The sequence below is a fragment of the Corvus hawaiiensis genome, chromosome 19 (assembly GCF_020740725.1).
Source record: "Corvus hawaiiensis isolate bCorHaw1 chromosome 19, bCorHaw1.pri.cur, whole genome shotgun sequence".
NCBI lineage: Eukaryota > Metazoa > Chordata > Aves > Passeriformes > Corvidae > Corvus > Corvus hawaiiensis.
The window spans coordinates 5047016-5065353 of NC_063231.1; the positions used below are offsets into that span (position 1 = coordinate 5047016).

Genomic DNA, 18338 nt, shown 5'->3' on the forward strand with positions numbered 1-18338 from the left:
GTGTTATAAATCCATAGTTGTTTTTTACATTGTACCATTTCACAGTTCCTGTAATTTTCATTGCTATAACTTCTCCTATCACGTGCTTGCGTGTTCGTCGTGGCTGCTGGTCCCGCGTGGCCGCCGCCTCACCGACTCCGACGTCTCGCCAGGTCCCCGCGTTGCGGCTGCTCCGCGCTCTCCGAGCGGCGCTGCTCCGGCACGTGTCTGGGCTCTGCGTGGCCCCGCGCTGCCATCGCCGCTGGCCCCGTGCCCTGTGAGTGGTTCCGCTCCACAAACTCCACGCTGCTTTGAGTGTGGCCCCGTTCCGGCTCGGTGCTGCGCGGCTTCTCGTGTCACTGTGGAAACCGCCGCTTCTCCCTCCACAGGGCTCTCTGAGCCGTGTGCTCAGAGCAGCCTGCCACGCCGATGCCCAGTTCCTGGCTGCTCGTGGCCCACAGCACCCGCGGCGCCTGCGGCATCGCTCCCTCACTCGCGGTCGCGTGGCCGGGGACCCCGAGACAGGGATGGGGTCTGCGATAAGGCGCGTGCTCCCGAGGGGGTTGGGCACATCCAGTGCAGGAACCTCCGCTGGCATGGCTGCAGTCACGCGCTCCTGGGATGGCGGCCGCGCAGTCTCGGCCACAGGATTATGGCCATCCTCTGCTCTAGGGGTAATGGGACCATACAAATGCTCCTGAAGAGCTTCAGTGATTACAATTGATCCATGGAGAGCTTCTGTCGCTAGTACATGTTTTGTTTGATCCCTTATCCCAGATCTCGTACCAAAAACACCCGAGACTAGTTCCAGGAGGATCAATATCAAAAAGTAAGTCTTGAGAAATATATAAGAAATTTTTGAAAAGCCAGTTAAAAAATGTTCTAGATCTCCCGGAACAAATACTTTTTTGTTTTGTTGTTCAAGGATTCCTTTTACTTCTAGATACATTTCTTTCTGTGGTGCAGAGAGCCACATTTCCCACAATTCTTCCATAGTCCAGAGAAAATATCCAAACCGAGGTGAGAAGAGAGACATCTAGAGTGGTTTTTACTCACAAATTTTCTGTCCTTAGGGATTGGGGATCGTTCTGCCCACATTCTCCGCCATTTTTTACAGTGGGGATTCTGTAACACGATGTATTGAACAAGGAGGCCCGTGGGAAAGAAATATATATGGACCGATTCTTGATGGATGTTTCAGAGATGTTTATTTCTCCAGCCGCATGGCCGGGATCTGCCGAGGAACTGAGGCAATCACGGGACCCGAGGGTCCTTGCCCACACAGGGGATCACAAACCAACCAATGGGGAATGAGGCTGACCAGGGGCAGGGAAACCCCGTGTCTCCCCTCAGGGCCCCTCTCCCAGGGCTCCATGGCAGGGGGGAGGAGCCCCAACAGATAATGACATAGAATGTAATTTATATAAGAACATACCATTATTACAGCATTTGCTTTCAATCCCAAATTGACCACCAAGTTCAGGCAGCATACGTCTAAGTCAATACAACATTGTGCCAGAAAACAGAAGAACACTTTAAATAAACAACATAGAGACATTCAGCTGCCCAGTGATGCCACAGGGTTTCTTTATACACAGTACAGCAATGAAAAGCAATCAGGAGGCATTAGACAATGGAGGCTGCTTCTAAAATAATCAACATTAACTAATTAGATGTGGCATATTTTATACTATGTCAGCCCATTCAGTTTCCTAAAGCCCCTAACAACCATCATCTGCTTGAAATTCCAACTCAAAGTAAAGTGCTATGTTGATTATTTTTAAGTAATAGCTTTCTGGCTCTGTATTAAATAAAAATTGAATGGTTACTTTCTCTTGTGAGCCAAAAGGTATTGTCACACAGAACAGAATCCAATAAAAATGGCCAGTTCTTTTCCATATTCTTTTGCAAGGATCATAGATCAAATTTTCCATATATAAAATGCCTAATGATATATACATATATATATTTAAGAGGTACAAATGGCTAAATGGGAATTCTAACTCAACACAGACTTCCAAACAAATTTGATAAACTTCATTATAAAAATTTTTGAAATATGGTCATAATTTTAAATATTCTTACATAAACTTCCCCAAGCACTGTAATCATACATTCAGTGAAATATTTCAGACTTCTTTGCTTTTCAAACATGCACTGGCTGCATATGTCAACTTCCACAACATGTTACTTTAGTCATTAAAATGTTGGACTTGAAATTTCTATTTCAAGTGACAATCTGACTGATCTAAAACTTTGTTTGGCTACAAAAAACAGTGTTTCAGTCTGAGTATTTACTCTTCTTTTCCAAAAGAATTTGTTCCTCCCCTGGTGATGCATGATGGCTATTGTATACTCTTGTACTGCCCAAAAGAGAGGCTATAGAATCCAGCCTATACAAGCAGAGATTTATGAAGTGGCAAATATTTGCTTGAGACAATTGCTGACCTCAAAGGAACATCTTCAGGAGCCCAGGCCTGCTGAGTGCTGCCATATGAGTCACAAAAGGATTAGCTTGGAACAAAAGCTGCAGCAACTCTGCATTTAGAAGAAACTCAGAGTCAGGTACATTTTCTCAGCTTGACTCCATGTGAAATTTAAATCTGAAGATCATTAATTTCAATATTGTCAGGATACAAAAGGAAAACGAGACATTAGCCTTAAAAGATTTAGAAAGGAGTGCTTTAGGATCCCTCTGCAGATTTCCATCTTCCCTAGCTCCTCCTCTACTATAAGGCAGGATACAAATGTTGACCTTGGAGCTGTTCTGTGTGCATTTCTGGCATGTTTCTGGGGAAAGCAAGTTTAGACATCAACTTCAAGCTCATCTTGAACTCCTCTAAAATGCACTCCAAACTCTCAAGGTTTACTAGTACAGAACAAACCCAATCTGAATCACACATGAGATGATCCTTAACACTGGCTTCAATATGACACAAGCGGAGGCTACGAAATCAGTGATGGACTTTCTTCTGGTAAAAAAAAAGGAAAACTGACTTGCCATAGGAAGAGAACAAAACAAATCCCATGGCTAAAGAATTAATAGAAGCAGGGCATAAGGAAATAATACTGGTTGTCTGTAGGGCTGTCCATTAAAACTCTCTTGATAACATTCAAGAGGAGATATCAAACATTAATCTAAGTCTTCTCATTCATGTTTATGAATTAGAAAAGACTTTAAGATGAGTTTTGTTTATCCAAACTCCTTGCTGAACACTTTCAGATGTCCCACCTACTCTTGCACTTTAGAAAATACATGTGTGCTATTCATTGCCATTACATTTTCAGCACATTGCATTGTTAGTTTTGCATCTTAATTGCTGGGGAATATGTATTTTTCAGTGAAATAAATCTTTGGGCTCTAAAATTTTCTAGTTGTTTATTCAGTACAGTTTATACCATGTCAAATAAGCCTACACATCAATTTAACATAATGGGATCATAGAAAATTTTGTCATAGATTAGTTAGCGATGGCAACACTAGGAATGAAGATGTGAAAGCACTGGATTTAGTGCACCTTAGAAACCAGAATGTTCTTATGGGTCTTTGAAGAGACTGCCCTCTCATCAGCCTGGAACAAGCTAAGATCATTGCTGCAGGGTTTTTACAGCTGCTGTTACCTCTGCCAGTAAGAGCACACTGCTCTTACCTAGTGCTACAGCAAGAACTATGCATGGCTCAGCAATACAACATGACCAAATGGGGGGGAGGGGGGAAGGTGGTAATGAAACACTTGGGGTGACTTGTCCTTTTTCAAACCTTCCATCTATTTAAGCAAGTAGCTGGGCCATTAGTCCCATGGGCTAATTAGCATTTGATCCACATGCATCTCTCTAGCCACAATACAAAGTCTGCAAATTAGACAATACCCAGAGTCAGGACTTATGTGACCCAAGTATTAAGACTGTAGCTACAGCCACAGACTGTGTATGGTCACCAGTCCTGGCTTCTTAAATCCCTTAAGGCTCTCTGGGAAAGCAAGACCAGTTCCAGGATGGGAAACACCTGTGTAAGAACCATTCACAATTCCTAGGTTTTCTGACTCTTTCTGGAAAAGATACTGAAAAGCTTTTACAGAAGAGGATGCCCACTGCCCACCTTGATGCAGTAGTGATGTATTTTAGTGAAGGATCAGATGAGTGACAACAGGTTGCAAGGGGTAGTACCACCCCAGACCATTTCCAGGACTAAAAATCCATGAGCCATACGCAACCTAACATATGATCTGCTATGTATCCAGAGGTATCTTAGAGGAGTTAACTTGCTGATCTTTTAATGAGTAAATCAGATTGAACAATTATGTTATAAGCCTTGTTTTTTACTTGGTGTTGAAAAATCATATAGTATATAAAAATGCTGAGATCCAGATATTTGATCTGTGTCTTCTTGCTAAAACCACGAAACTTCGCCAACTCCTTGGCTGCCAGCCACATAAATCACCTTCTCATAACTCTTCCTATAGGTCAGTCATCATACATTTCTTTAATCTTTAAGGCCAACATGCACTTTTTCTCCTGTTTCAGCTGTCTGTATTGATGTCCTGTATGCAAAGCATCAAGAAACTGAAAAAGGTGTTGCTATCAATCTGTTCTCCTTATTCTACATTAGATCTTTGCTTCCTTTTCTAAGATGTAACACTTCTGTAGATCATTAGAATTCTTGTTATCTACTTAGTTTCTGGAAAAAGTGATCCCTTGGTGTTACTTCCTTGTCTTCAGATTTCTGGGTAGGCTTCATTTATGTGTGCAGTGCACTTCAAATGCTGGGATAAAAGCTACAGTGTAACTGCTGCTAATAAAAGGACAAACTTAATAAATGTAAAGTTACTAAAAGTACTCTCAGTGGCTTATTCATACAAAATCTCTAACTGCAGGCCTGGCAAAAGGTCTGACATTTTTGTTCATCTGAATGAAAATTGCAAATAAACTCTACATGAAAATGTTGAACAAGGAGAAACTGCACAACTAGATATCAAATGGGAATGAGGAAAGTAATTAAGAAGATCATTATGCAATGACTTTAAAACTTTGCTAAATGCCCTCCCCCCACCCTAAACCCAGGATTTTCTTTGCATATTGAAAAATGTACATGCCGCATTGTAATTAGGAACTCAAACACTTTACACTAAATATACAGTATTTTAATCCTGTACCTTAGCTAGTATCACTGATTCAGGCAGTAATATTGTTTGAAGTAGGGTATAAAAGGATGGAAATATAATCCCAGACAGAAAAAGGAAACAATTAACTTCAGTGACTCATTATTGCCTTCTTCTTTATTCAGACACAAAACCTAATATTATTCATAGAGGTGCAAACATGGCAATTTTTCTTCATTTAAATTGGAGCTGAGAGACAAATTGTCAGTCCCCACGCACAAGGGAGTATTGTGACTGTTGTCACCTGTGATCCCCCAGGGAGAGCTCAGAGGTTCTGGGTGCTGTACAAGCACAGAGCAAGAGATCTGTAGGTTTGTGTTGAGTGAGGAATAGGAAGACCAATGTCTGTTCCTTGTTGACATTGCTGTAGGGAGCCGGTGCGTGACACTTCTGCAGCTGCTCTGCGCATACAGTTACCAGCGACTGTTTTTTCCTGCAGTAATCAAATCACATCTGAAATACAAGAACTAAGTTGCCTGTCATCGTGAATGCATTCACTGCGACACTCTGAGACCCTGTGGGTGTGGAATCAAAGGGAGCCTGCATCCAAATAATCAGCATGCTGCATGATTTGTCAAAATATGAACTTGAATGCCTGAATTTTAATTGTGACCAGAGGAACTTTCTACATCAAATTAGGAAAAACTGAGAGACAAATTCATCCCTCATGCAAGTCCACCACAAAATAAACTATCTTAACACTGGAATAATTCAGATGTCTCTTTTTAGGTAAAATTACTACAAACTTAGGGAGTTTATGCATTAAGCTTTTCCAACTGAGATTGACAAGAGCTCTAGTAATACATAACACTTTAGGGACAGCAGAACAAGTACTGACATCAATACATACAAAGCTTAAATTTCATTATTTTATAGTATGCTGGATTTCACTGAATCACAGCTACTACTTTATCCATGATGTAGCTATTTTGAGGGAAATAAACATGTCTATTTCTGTTACTTATACACCAGCATACACAAATTCTTATACATAGGCACATATATGTAAAAACACTACATGTACACATCTCCTCTTCCGTACTACAAAGAAAAGCAACTAGATCTATCTACAGAAAAGTTAATTCAGATAAATCCGCAGTGAAAGATCACTACTTTATCTCAGGTTCTGTACACCTTATCATCAACTTCAAAAGCAAATACAGTCCATTTCTACAGTACTTTACACTCCTTCCGAGATCCTCATGACATATAATCTCTTTTTAATGGATGAGGAAGGAAAACAGAGAGGTGAGGTGAGATGTTCAGGACTATAAAGGAAGTCAGTAGCATGCTAAGGACTAGAACCCAGTTGTACTAATGTTTCCAGCCCCTGAAATGCTAAACGCAGACACACAATCCCACCGGCAAATCAGGCAAGCATCACACTAGTGCCCCTGCTTCAAGCATACATGCCTACTGGGAAGTGCTGGACACTTCTGGTTGCCAGCCAGTAAACTTTCCCCCTCCTCAGCATGAACTCTGACTGTGTGCCAGTTCACTTACCCATGATTATCATTTTTTCTGTCTGATGAGTGTAGAACAATTGCCCCTCGAGCACGGGTTAGCCAGAGCTGGAAGAGCTGCTTGCCTCCAGCCCAGCTGTCGGAGTCTCCATGCAAGATGCTGTGCAAATGTTGAGTTGAAAGAAAACACGAGTAGGGGGAAAAGAGAGCTCTCTGAGAACCTCCACATGGTTCCTGTTGCTAAGGGAACCACTCCCTTTGTCTGCATAGGTTAAGAATGGCTGCTTCATTTGGAGTCTGTCTCTTAAGTACTGAAAACAGCACAACAATTTCAGAGAGAAAATAGAAAGCCCAGAATATATTGCAACCAAAGAAGTACTGAACCACCTAGGAATTCTTACATTAAAAGCATCTATTAATAGTTGTTTTGGGTGACTCCAAGGACACTGTAGAACTCTGTGCCATCTGATGGGACAATACACCACTGCACACAGTTTAATTTAGTTATTGTAATCAGCCTTTGGGGATGAGGATAGCTGATTACAAAGAGATAGATCAAGAAATCAGGTCCAGTTTACTACAACAAATGGAGAGGGATCAATAGTAACAAAATAAGCATTTAAGAGGTATTCAGGATGGACTATAAAAGGGAGGTGCCTTTACTTACATAGGCTCCTACAAAAATTTGAGCCCAAATCCTTAACTCTGATTTCTGTAGCTGCTCTTCCCTGCTGCCTCTCTGGCCCCAGCCCCAGCACTGGACGTGTTTCTGAACCCCTGAATATTTGAGAATCTACCTTCTGTACAGGCCCACTGGGCTCAGTCCAGTTCAGCATATGGAGTTAGGAATTCCTGTTTCTTATCTTACCAGCCCTGGTATTAAGGAATACAGTAGGATATGTACTTCGGTATAAAGGTGATTTCACTGTGAGTCTGAGGTCTTAAAACATGAAGAGCTAATAGAAATTGTCGGGAAGGTTGGTACACTGGGAACAGAAACACCCTAAGTCTAACCTCAAACATTTTGTTTGCATTAAGAAAATCAGCCTCTTTCTGACAATGTACAGCACAACAATGCATTGCACAACACAACCATATCCTGCTCGCTCTCAGCTAACGCCAAAGCCAGCACCCCAAAATACTGTCAGTGCAATTTTTTTCTGTGAATTTACCTGTTTCAATACTGTAATATTATGGGGTAGAAATAGTCAAAGACTTAGATCCAGATACAAATTTTCAAGCATAGACTTGTTTAAGGCTCTTAACATATCCAGAGAACAATCAGAAAAATGAATTACATTATGTTTGGATAAATAAGACGAAACTTCAAAATCTTAGATGATGGACTTCTGTATGGAAAGCAGAATTTCCTCATTCCACCAGAGAGCAGCTGTGAGTGCCTGGAACACTGGAGGGGGTTCAGTTCAGTCTTACAGTAAAGAGCTGAGCTTCACTTAATGCAAGGTAGCTGCTGAGGAAAATCAGTGCCAGTGTTCTGTTTTACCGGGAGATGAGCTTTTTTCCCCTCAGTCAGATTAGAGTATAATCTTAGAGAACACCAGAGATGCTCTTAGAGAACACTAGTCAGATAAGAGTAAGAAGATGTCTTCGCTTGCATACCACAGTCCAGCACTGATTCTTCGACATAAAGACCTGAAGAATGCAGTTGTCACTTTTTTGCACGTATTGAATTGTATTTGCAGCATATGAGTTGCAGCACTCTCCCATCTTCCTCTCACCTTGATGAGTCAAATAAAGCAGTCAGGATTGCTTTGTAGAGAGGCCTTTCTGCTCTCCTTTGCAAAAAGATTAGGAGATTAGAGAGTGCAACCGAGACTCCAATTTAGGGACATTAAAAAGCAACTGTTAAAAGGTTTCCATTGCATCATTTTTATCAAGGAACATTTAATTGGAAACCAATTAAAAAGTCTGTGATTGTATGTATTATTTTCCTTCCAGAGGATTAATTTGAGTTGCTCAATCCTGCTGTGTACATGTACACACAAACACACTCATCCCATTCTCTCCTGCTCGTGGATAGACTGATGTCAAAGTGAATGTAAGGAAAAGATCTTGGGATTCTCTGCAGCCTCAGCAAGGGAGAAAATGGGTTTTAGGATTGAACTAAAGTTTCTGCCAATAAATAGTTTACCCACTTTCTCCTGATGCTTGCAACTCATGGAACCTTCTTCAGTGTAATTACAATGACAAGGGCAAACCCATGCACGTTTAGAGCATTCAAATTCCCATCATAGTAAAATTCTTCAATGCCACAAATCAATATTTAGTGAGTCTAACAGTGCACTTTATCTGAGCCTTTTACAAGTTTTTGGGTACATAATATTATCATTAATACAGGAACATTCTGCTGATTATTCCCATTTTGCCACTTCATAATAAAAAGACATGGGGAGCAACTTCAGATCACATTTGTGAAAGAGTCAGAGACAGCATCAATGCAGCCTCCTGCATTATTACACAATGTTATGCCCCCAAAAAACCAAAATAAAACAAAACACCAATGGTTTTTCCCTTTTTTCAACAAAGATAGGTATTTTCTCTGTGTAACAGAGATTTTAGCATCCTGTACAGGACATTTATTGTTTTCCCATTATTACAAAAGCAATATAGTTTTGTCAGACTGGCAGTGAGGCTCAGATTTGATGATGACAATATGAATTTACAAGAAGTGAAACTCTACTCAGGAAACTTTCTTCAGTGAAATCTTGAACTTTATCTATAACTATAAATCCCAGCTTCTCAACTGAAAAGTAAATTGCAGTAAGTACTAATGTCCTAAAGAGCCAGACTTTGTTATGCTCATCCAAGGTATTAAGAATAGTCAGAAAAGAAATTCATTAGTGGCTACTTGAATCAACTGCTTTTTGTCCCAAATGTGAACACATTCCCCCAGTCAGAAATTGCCTACACAGTGTGATTGAAACTTATTTATTTACTTACATATAATAAGCAACTGAGCAGCTTGCAGTGCATGAAGTGAGGCTATGGAAAAGTACATTACAGTGCTTCTGCTTCAGGGCCCTCTCAGTCAGAATTTCAGTATATGTGCCTATTTTCTGTTTATCATTCAGGCAAAAACATTGAAACTCTCTATCCCCTCAGTCCACTTAGTGAGCAAGAAAAGATTGCCTGCCTTGTATAAGGTGGCTTAGGAGGAATTTTTAAAACAAATATTTACAAAGCTCTAAAAATATTATCTTGTTTTGTTAAGGCTAAGTGTGTAAGCACCATACCTGTTTTAAATATAGCTCTTGTTATGCAGTGAAAGAGAGAAGGCAGATGGAGCTGTTGATAGCCTCAGTGACAATAGTGCAACACGCAGTTGCACAGGAACCAGTATTCACCTTATAAGGAGAATTTTTCATATTCCCCAATTTTTTTTTCAGTTGCAAGTTGGAATTAAAATACCAACATGAGAAATTTCCATAGGAGGGTCATATTTAAAAGACCCTCTATGTTAAAAAAAACCCCTTTACTTTGAATGAACTGACATGGATTTAAATGACCTGTGAGAGTATGTGTACGGTTGTATGTGCATGTATAAGGTTTCTTGTCCACTTTTGAGAGCCCAGACTCCCATCCCTCATGGCAGTCTGCCAAACAGGCCAGGAACGTGAAGAAACTTGACTTTCTGGCACTGTTCCACCTGAGATGCCGGGGAGCTGAGAGCTGGGAAAAGCGGGTGAGCTGGCAGCAAACCAAGAACATTTCCATCAAAAATTTCATTGGAATAGACATTTTCATGCAACGTGTTAGGTTTTGGTGAACTGGCATTAGCTGAGGGAAAAATGTTCCACTGGAAAATTTCCAGTTTGTCCTAGTGCTAAGATCTTGATGCTTGGACCTCATATTTTTCATTCAATTGAAAAATATATTTTTATTTCTCGGTGTCATACACAGAGACAGAATGTAGTTTACTGTACTACTGATTGTCTAAAATTATTTCTCTGGATACTGTAAAAAGAAGCTTTATTTTGCCATCTGCAGTGAATGGTGCTGTCTCATGACTCCATGTTTTTTGCCATCTCCCCACCCCTCTTTATTTCATCTAAATGGATCACAAGGAGGAATGTCAGCATAAGAGGAACTCAGTGGTGAGAGCACCACTTTGTACTCAGAGACAGATTTAAATAACTATCTCTTGAACAAGATTTCTGTCTTACTTTCTGTATTAGTTCAGTAGGGAGAACAGTACATCCCCACCTTTAAGTGTTATTGAAATTCATAAACGTAGATTATAACAATAAACTTGTAACAGTTCTGAGAAATGTATAAAATATAGTAGCTTCAACTACTAAACTGCAGAAATCTCTTGAAAATAAAGTATTTAACAGTATATTGAGTACAGATGGCACAAAGTTGTGGCAGAAAATGGAGGTAGAGAAGGCTACAGCACTGGATGAACAGTCAACTCTATATTGAATGCAAATACAACACACCCATGCACACTTCAAACATTTGATTTCACAGATTCTTTAACGCAAAAATGTGCATGCAATATATATAATTTAGCTCATCTTATTCAAGCTGCACATGTGACAGTTCTGAGCTTATTGGAAAACTCGAACCAAGTTCAGCTTTGTCACTGATGGGATACCACAAAGCTGGGCCAATTCCATGTGCTCAGCTTTTGAACCTGCCTCTCAGAACACTTACTAATATTACTCCCCATTCAGGAAGTGATCTCACTGGAAAATCTGAGCAGAGCATAGGGCAGAAGTTCCAGACTCAAAAAGCTAAGGAATGTTCCTTCCCCCCCCCTCACTTCATCGTCTTTTAAATGAATTTAGTCTTTGTGAAAATAATTGGATCGACAGCCCTAAGGACCAGGGCTGTTGTGGACTCACAAGGACACATTTCCACTGTCCTCCTTTCACATCAATGGACGTTCACTCTGAGCTGCAAGTCTAACTTCTCATCTTGGCCACCATAGGACTTCACCCAAAACTAGTGCAGACATAAGCACAGAATTCTTCAGCCTGAGGATAAATAACATTATAATCATAAAGACAGTTTATTAATGCAATAATTCACCCCCTAAGCTTTTGAGTTCTCATAGCAGAAAAGAAACCGAACACCCAATTCTCAACTGAACTCTAATACTAATTCTAATTCTAATCTAATACTAGTCGAATTTTTAATACTAGTACCGTAATAGTATCCTTTGGTCACTAGCTCTCTCAATTTTGAATATGGGCACCAAATTTGAGCTAAAACCAGCATTAAATATATGCCTATAGGATTTCTGTCTTGCTTTTTCCTACTGGTAACTAAATATTAACTCAGTAACCAAATGTCACCCAAGCTTGAAGTCTATACAGTAGACTATATCCCAATCCTAGACGTAATACAGCATGCCTTAAGGAAGCCTATGGGTATTCCAGTAGCTTCATGTGGAACAGTTAATTCAGCTTCATGTCTCCATTTGACTTCCCAGAATTTCTTATTCTGTTCAGAAGAGTAATTCACCTCATTTTCAAAAGTATGAAAATTCTCCATCTCCATTTCAAGTTGCTGTCAATATTTCCAGGCTGTGTAACCACTCTCCTCAAGTAAAATTGGCAAAACTGGCCCAAATAATGAATTAATTTTTCAGCAGAAGAAAATAGAAAGTATTCAAAGCCGGCTGAAATTGATATGAAAATATCTAAGAAAGTATGTGCACAGAATTAGCAAAGCACAAGTCAGACCTGTGGATACATGTTGGTCAATATCTCAAAACAGCCAAACAACTTCAGCTGGTGTTCACTGCCTCTATTTGACAATGATGCACATTTTACACTTCCCCTCACAAGAGCCGACTTCAGATTCATCTCTACTGTTTATTTCTGTTCTTTAGAAAATACAGATTCAGAAAGTTCTGCCACCCACTTGCAGCAAATTTAAATTTCTAAACAGGAGTGAAGTTCAGTGATAGCACTGTGAGTGAAGCTGCTGAAGTGTAATTATTTTCTTTACAAAGAGCAAGTCTCTCATACTATGTGTAAGTTTACACATAGATGCAGACACACATATATTCAGACTAAATTTACTGTACTATGCCTGATTTTTCTTCATGGTAACTATTTTCTGTGCCATCACTGAAAGCATTTCCAATGTGTATATTTGCTCTGACACCTCTAGATAACATCATCGTGTTCTCTCATGCCCTTAAGTGAGATTGACTCACTTCCATCTCTTCTGTTGCTGTGACAAAGTAAACAGTAGCTACAAAGCTGTCGATGAATTAGATTTCTTTTTCTGTCTGCATTTAATCCTTTTATCTATATAGCTGAAATAGCTTGCTCTATCATCCAAGTCATATTCATATTTTACAACAACTCTTGCCTGATTTTTTGCAGAAATTATACCTGGCTTTTGTGTTATTTTCACCTTTATTAAGGCAGAAAAAGAGCAAAATAAACCAAACTGACTACATTTAATGCAAAAACTACGACAAATTCTTCAGAAGCGAGAGTTTCAGAGAAGCAGGCCTTCTGGGGGTGCTCCCGTCATTGAGCACACACAGGTAATACTCCTTTCTGTGTCTCATAAAGCAAAATGAACTCCTAAAACTGAACTTCACCCACTCCAATCAAAATGCCACTCAACTGCTGATTGAAAGATCCTTCATTCAAATCAGGGTGAGTGCCTTTAATGGCTACCCAAAAGGCTGTCAAATTAAATAAGAAACAAAATGCAAATAAATTAGCATTCCTAGCTACTGATACGCTATAAATATTTATGAGGAAAAAAAGATGCTGTAATTTCAAATGATACCACAGGCCTATTTTGTACAAACAGTTAAAACAGTTATACATGCAATACTGTACTTTGCAATTTTTTTCCATTTCACATCACCATAATCACCTAATAAATATTTAAATGGACCCATTTGCTGTAACTATAAAAGAACCGTGTAAACTTGTTGTCATCTAGACACATAAGCCGCAGTGGAGTCAATGAATTTCAACAGTCACTTAATATTGCCAGCCACAAGCTACCTTAAACCTGCCAGCAACTGTCTGCCAGGAAGCTACTGTAGCACCACGGCTACCTCCTCCAACCCAGGACACGAGATTCATTATGAATGCTAGCATTGCTACTCTAATTAGGCCTGGGAGAGGTTTAACAACCATGCTACAGTCTTGCTGCTGACAAATATAAAAATAAAGCCTTGTTCAAATTAGCAATGTGAAGTGAGAAGGCCTAGAAGCAGCAACTGTCTGACCAGTAGTGAAACAGTTCTAATCTATAGTGAGGTTATTTTGCTTCATAAACTGCTAGTATGTTACCTGCAGGAGGTCTCCCTGTAAAATGAATTATAGTAAGCTATATGTGATAATTAACCGTGCATTAGCAAATATCTTGAAACAGGGGGGCTCTGTTTTCTCTGTATTTTGACTAATAAAAGCATGAATTTGTTCAACAAATGATCATTTAGGTTGTGGAATGCTAAGCATATTGGAAGAACACAGTAAGCAATAGAATATTGTAGGTGGACTAACAGTTTCCTTACAAAAACAGGCTGTTTAATAGGCTGGCTCCATACTACGGTATTCACAGTACTAAAAACCACAGTGTTGGGAAGACAAATACAATATACATTTAAAATAATATAAACCTTGTACTCATATTTACTTTAAAAATGCCATGGATGTGACAATAAAAAAAAAATCCATAAGCAAACGTTTATTTCAGAAAGAGAAAATCCCCAATGACTCTTTCCAGAATGTAAACAGATAGTGAGGCAATTGATATGGTCATCTTCTCTAGAGGGGAGAAAAATGTGGCTGGGTTTAAAATAGTCTACATCATATGAATGTGAAGCAAGGTAAAAAAAAAAAAAAATTATGTATACTGCTTAACACAATAAAAATAAAGTGGTGCTATAATTTATTTTAGCTTCAAATACATCTTATGAAAATACATTTAACCATAACGCTGTATGGAACTGTGACTGTACCAGCCTCCCTCTTTGCTGTGAATCAGAGGTCAGACCTACTGCAGCAGACACAGGTTGACAGTCTGGGCCTCTTTATTCATACTGTATGGACTGGAGCCCAAGACTCTAAACATCACAAACTGAAATTCATTTAACTACAGGTAATCTATCAGCTTTAGCCAGGCTCCATGTAGTAATGACTCACTATAGGATTTGGGTGTACCATGGGTGGATACTCAGCCCCAGTGTCATGGGGATGAACCACAGGTAAAAAGAGAAGTTATTGAACATTTCATAAATATCAGCTTCAGAAGTCTCTCAAAATGTTGAATATCTTTAAAGCATCAGAAGTGTTCTCTAAATGCAAGATAAAGCCAAGCTCAGAAAGTACCTCGGAGCTGTATGTGTCTGTTTTCTTCCACCAGCACAGTTCTCACCTGCCCTGTAACAAACAGCACACTCCAGTGACAGATGCCCCTGCAGCATGCTGGGCCTCTTTCAGCAGAGGCCTGAAATAACTGCCTGATTTCTGATGCAGGCAGCTATCAGTGAGATACCAGAGTTCTGAACATGTGGCAGACATTCAGTCTGAGAGCATGACAGGATACTCAGAAGGTTGGTCTCTGGAGAAAACTGCGAGGCTGGGACTGCAGCATCCTGTGCCACACAGTCAAGAGCAAGAATGTTCCTCACCAGCTTCCTGCAGCCTTCCTTTGGAACATCCATTTGGTTCAACCAAGGGATATTGGCTTGGTGTTGGTTTTCTAATATCTGTTTAAACTATTTTGGGGGGCTAGTAGATCTATATATATCATATACATTAAATATTTTCTTTTTGTGGAACTAAATGACTGCTGCAATCAAATTACAAAAGATGCGTCAACAACACATTGCTGAGGAAGAAGCATATAGAAAGAAAATAGGCATTCTTCTTACAGAAAATACTCTATATAGTTAAAAAGTTACTACAAATTAATGGCAAGCACATGGCTACAGATTATTTCTTCTACTTCACTACAGAAAGATAAGAAATTATTAAAAAAAAATTCCATTTCTCCAAGCTAGCACAGAGTTTTTGTCTCAAGTTCGTAAGCGCCAATCATCTGGTGAAGGAGGATGAGTTTGAGATTCTGTTTTTCCCTAAATCTCCAGCATAGGCATGTTTGACATATGTCCATAAGGAATTTAATATATTACTTTTTAATGTTTCTCCCTCTCAACACCCTGATTTTTCACTCTAAGGGCATCAGATAATTTTATCCATCACAATTTGAAAGTGACCACATGTATCCATACTGTTGCAGTTAATAAAGTTTGAAAATCCAGTGTCTCTTTTAAAATTTGCTTTTCAAAAAGAAAACCAAACCCTTAGATGTTGTTTTCACCATTGCACTAACCTTCAGTTTTCTAAGGTAAATGAGAACTTGGAAAGTAGTGTGCTGTATTTTCCCAGTTGAATTATATTTATAGCTTCCAGGCAGAGGGTAAGATTGCCCCCTTTTGGAATTTTTCAGAGTAACAGTCCAAATAAAGAACTGGGTGCAAAGCATTCCTAATCCCTACTCAAGATACGCATCTCATCAGGGATTATTTCTGCTTCACACTGTTGTGTTCTCATGTTACTGTGTATGTGGCTTCACATTCCTTATTAAAGCAACAGGCATGAAAGAATTCAACTGCTCTTGCCAGCAGCCACAAAGGCACAAAATCTAAAGTCAGATAAAGGTAAACATATGGAACATTCTGAGGAATGCAGTAGTAAAGATGGAACATATAGCTGAATTCTTCCCTTCTCTGCTCTGTAGGAAAAACTTTAGAGACAGTAATTTGTACTAAAGTGTCCCATAAAGTAGCATTCTCTGATAAAATTCACAGAGAGCATAGCATTCTAAATAAGAAATGGAACAACAGAAGTGCTGAAATCAAACAGGACCACTCTTTTGATCCCAGATTTATTTAATATCAAACCCACCCTTGGTGTACTGATCTGGTGGTTGGGCTTTTTTTTTAGATTTGTCAGCTTTAACACCTAAATGGTGGTCGTTAATCAATATATTAGTCCTTTAAAGAGTTGTTTATGACCACAGGCAGAACATGCTCAATAACCAGGAATCTGAATGGATATCTGTATTTTCATTAAAATCTTATTTTTATTATTACAGTGCCATAATGCCAAATGTATCAATAATTTTTTACTGAAAAGAATGCAATTTAGTCCTTTTAAGTAGTTAATAATTAGTATTATTTGCAAATGAACATCATTAGTCTGTTACTTGACCTGTATCTTCTTCTAGTTTTAGAAAGCTAATCTCTTTATAATGCACAATTAATTACATTTTTGTTTCAAAAATTATTTCCCAGGGATGATACCTTTAAAGCCCTTTCAGTCACCAAATTCCATTCATTCTCATATGAACCTGGTGGTTTAAAATCGGTAAAGAGTTTAAGCTAGAGAAATGTATTAGTATGGCTTCAGCTAGAAGTGTTTCAACAGCCAACTCTCCAAACATGGAGAGATCTCCAGATGGAGACAGATTGATTGACATAAACCAGCAACAAAATAGAAATCAGAGACTATTAGTGGGAGCTACACTGATGTATCTCATCATAGCTGAAATGACGTCTGCTCAAGCAAAGTAAGAAGGGCAGGCAGTCAGTGCACCACATCAGACACAGAGGAAAATAGAATATTTAAGCTGTGCAATTCTCTGAAGAACTCATTGCCAAACTCCTTAGGCAGTATTCAATAACTCCATCCCATTCATCTGTTCCAGTCAGAGACACTAAGGAATACAACGTTTAGTTTTCCATCCTATTACAATCAAATTATATCACCAAAGGCTATTGTCTTCCAATAACTCAAGTATAGTTCAGTCAACTAAACCAAGATTAGACTAATTCAAAGGAAACAGCATACTTGAGTGTCACTACTGATTTTATACCCTACAGGACAATACTATAGAGCAATGTTCATGTGGATGCTAAAAAAACATCACCATGCCAATAAACTTCAATGCAAGTGCCTCAGGAATAGGTCATGTCACTCATATTTCAGTTTAAAAAATTTTAAAAATTTCTCCTGTGGTTAATATTTTAGTATTCTTAATCTCTGAGATGCCAAACCTATAAGAGTGATGAAAGCGATCCTTATTCCTTACATATGCTTTGTCTTTGCCTCACGGTGAGTAGATTATCACAATAAAGAAGATTAGGTATTGCAAACTTTTATGTCTCCATGAAAAAGCTGAAGTCCCAGGTTTACTGAGTGGAACTCAGAGCAAAAACCACCATTACATATAAAGCACCAAGTGTAACAAGATGAACCGCAACGTAACTTTCCAGACTGTTTGCCCAAGCTGTTTAATGCCCTGTGTACTTCTGCTGAGGGAAAGTGAGAACTTAAGTTGAATTATGTCCTTGCTGCTTTCAAAATACTTTAAACAGTTATTCAAACTGTAGCCAGTGTGTCACGCATTCCAACACAGAATATAAGGATCTATGTATTTAGTGTCACTAAGACTTTTACCTAGAGTTTTCCTTTTGGTGCTATGAAATTAATCATAAGGAAGGAATGCACATTCTGATCATGTTAATTAGCTCACTGAATATGACTTCTAAAGACATCACTTAATGAGTCCTCAAGGATGCTGAAAACGATTTTATTAAGAGAAATTCTTGGTTTCCTTTACTGACACATTCATTGGACCTAAAAAAGGCTGTCATTAAGTAGTCTGTAGCTGTCTTGATATCTATATATGGACAATGAAACCACTGCAGAAGACACACTCTAGA

At 39.1% G+C, this 18338-nt stretch overlaps 1 protein-coding gene across 1 annotated transcript in view; it reads right to left on the minus strand.

Moving 5' to 3' along the window:
* ANKFN1 (ankyrin repeat and fibronectin type III domain containing 1) overlaps window positions 1-6871 on the minus strand; it is a 121453-nt gene extending 114582 nt beyond the window's left edge. The window contains exon 1 of the mRNA XM_048323958.1: window positions 6642-6871. The gene's annotated coding sequence lies outside the window, so the exon portion shown is untranslated. The remainder of the gene's footprint in view (window positions 1-6641) is intronic.
* Between the last annotated feature and the right edge of the window lie 11467 nt (window positions 6872-18338).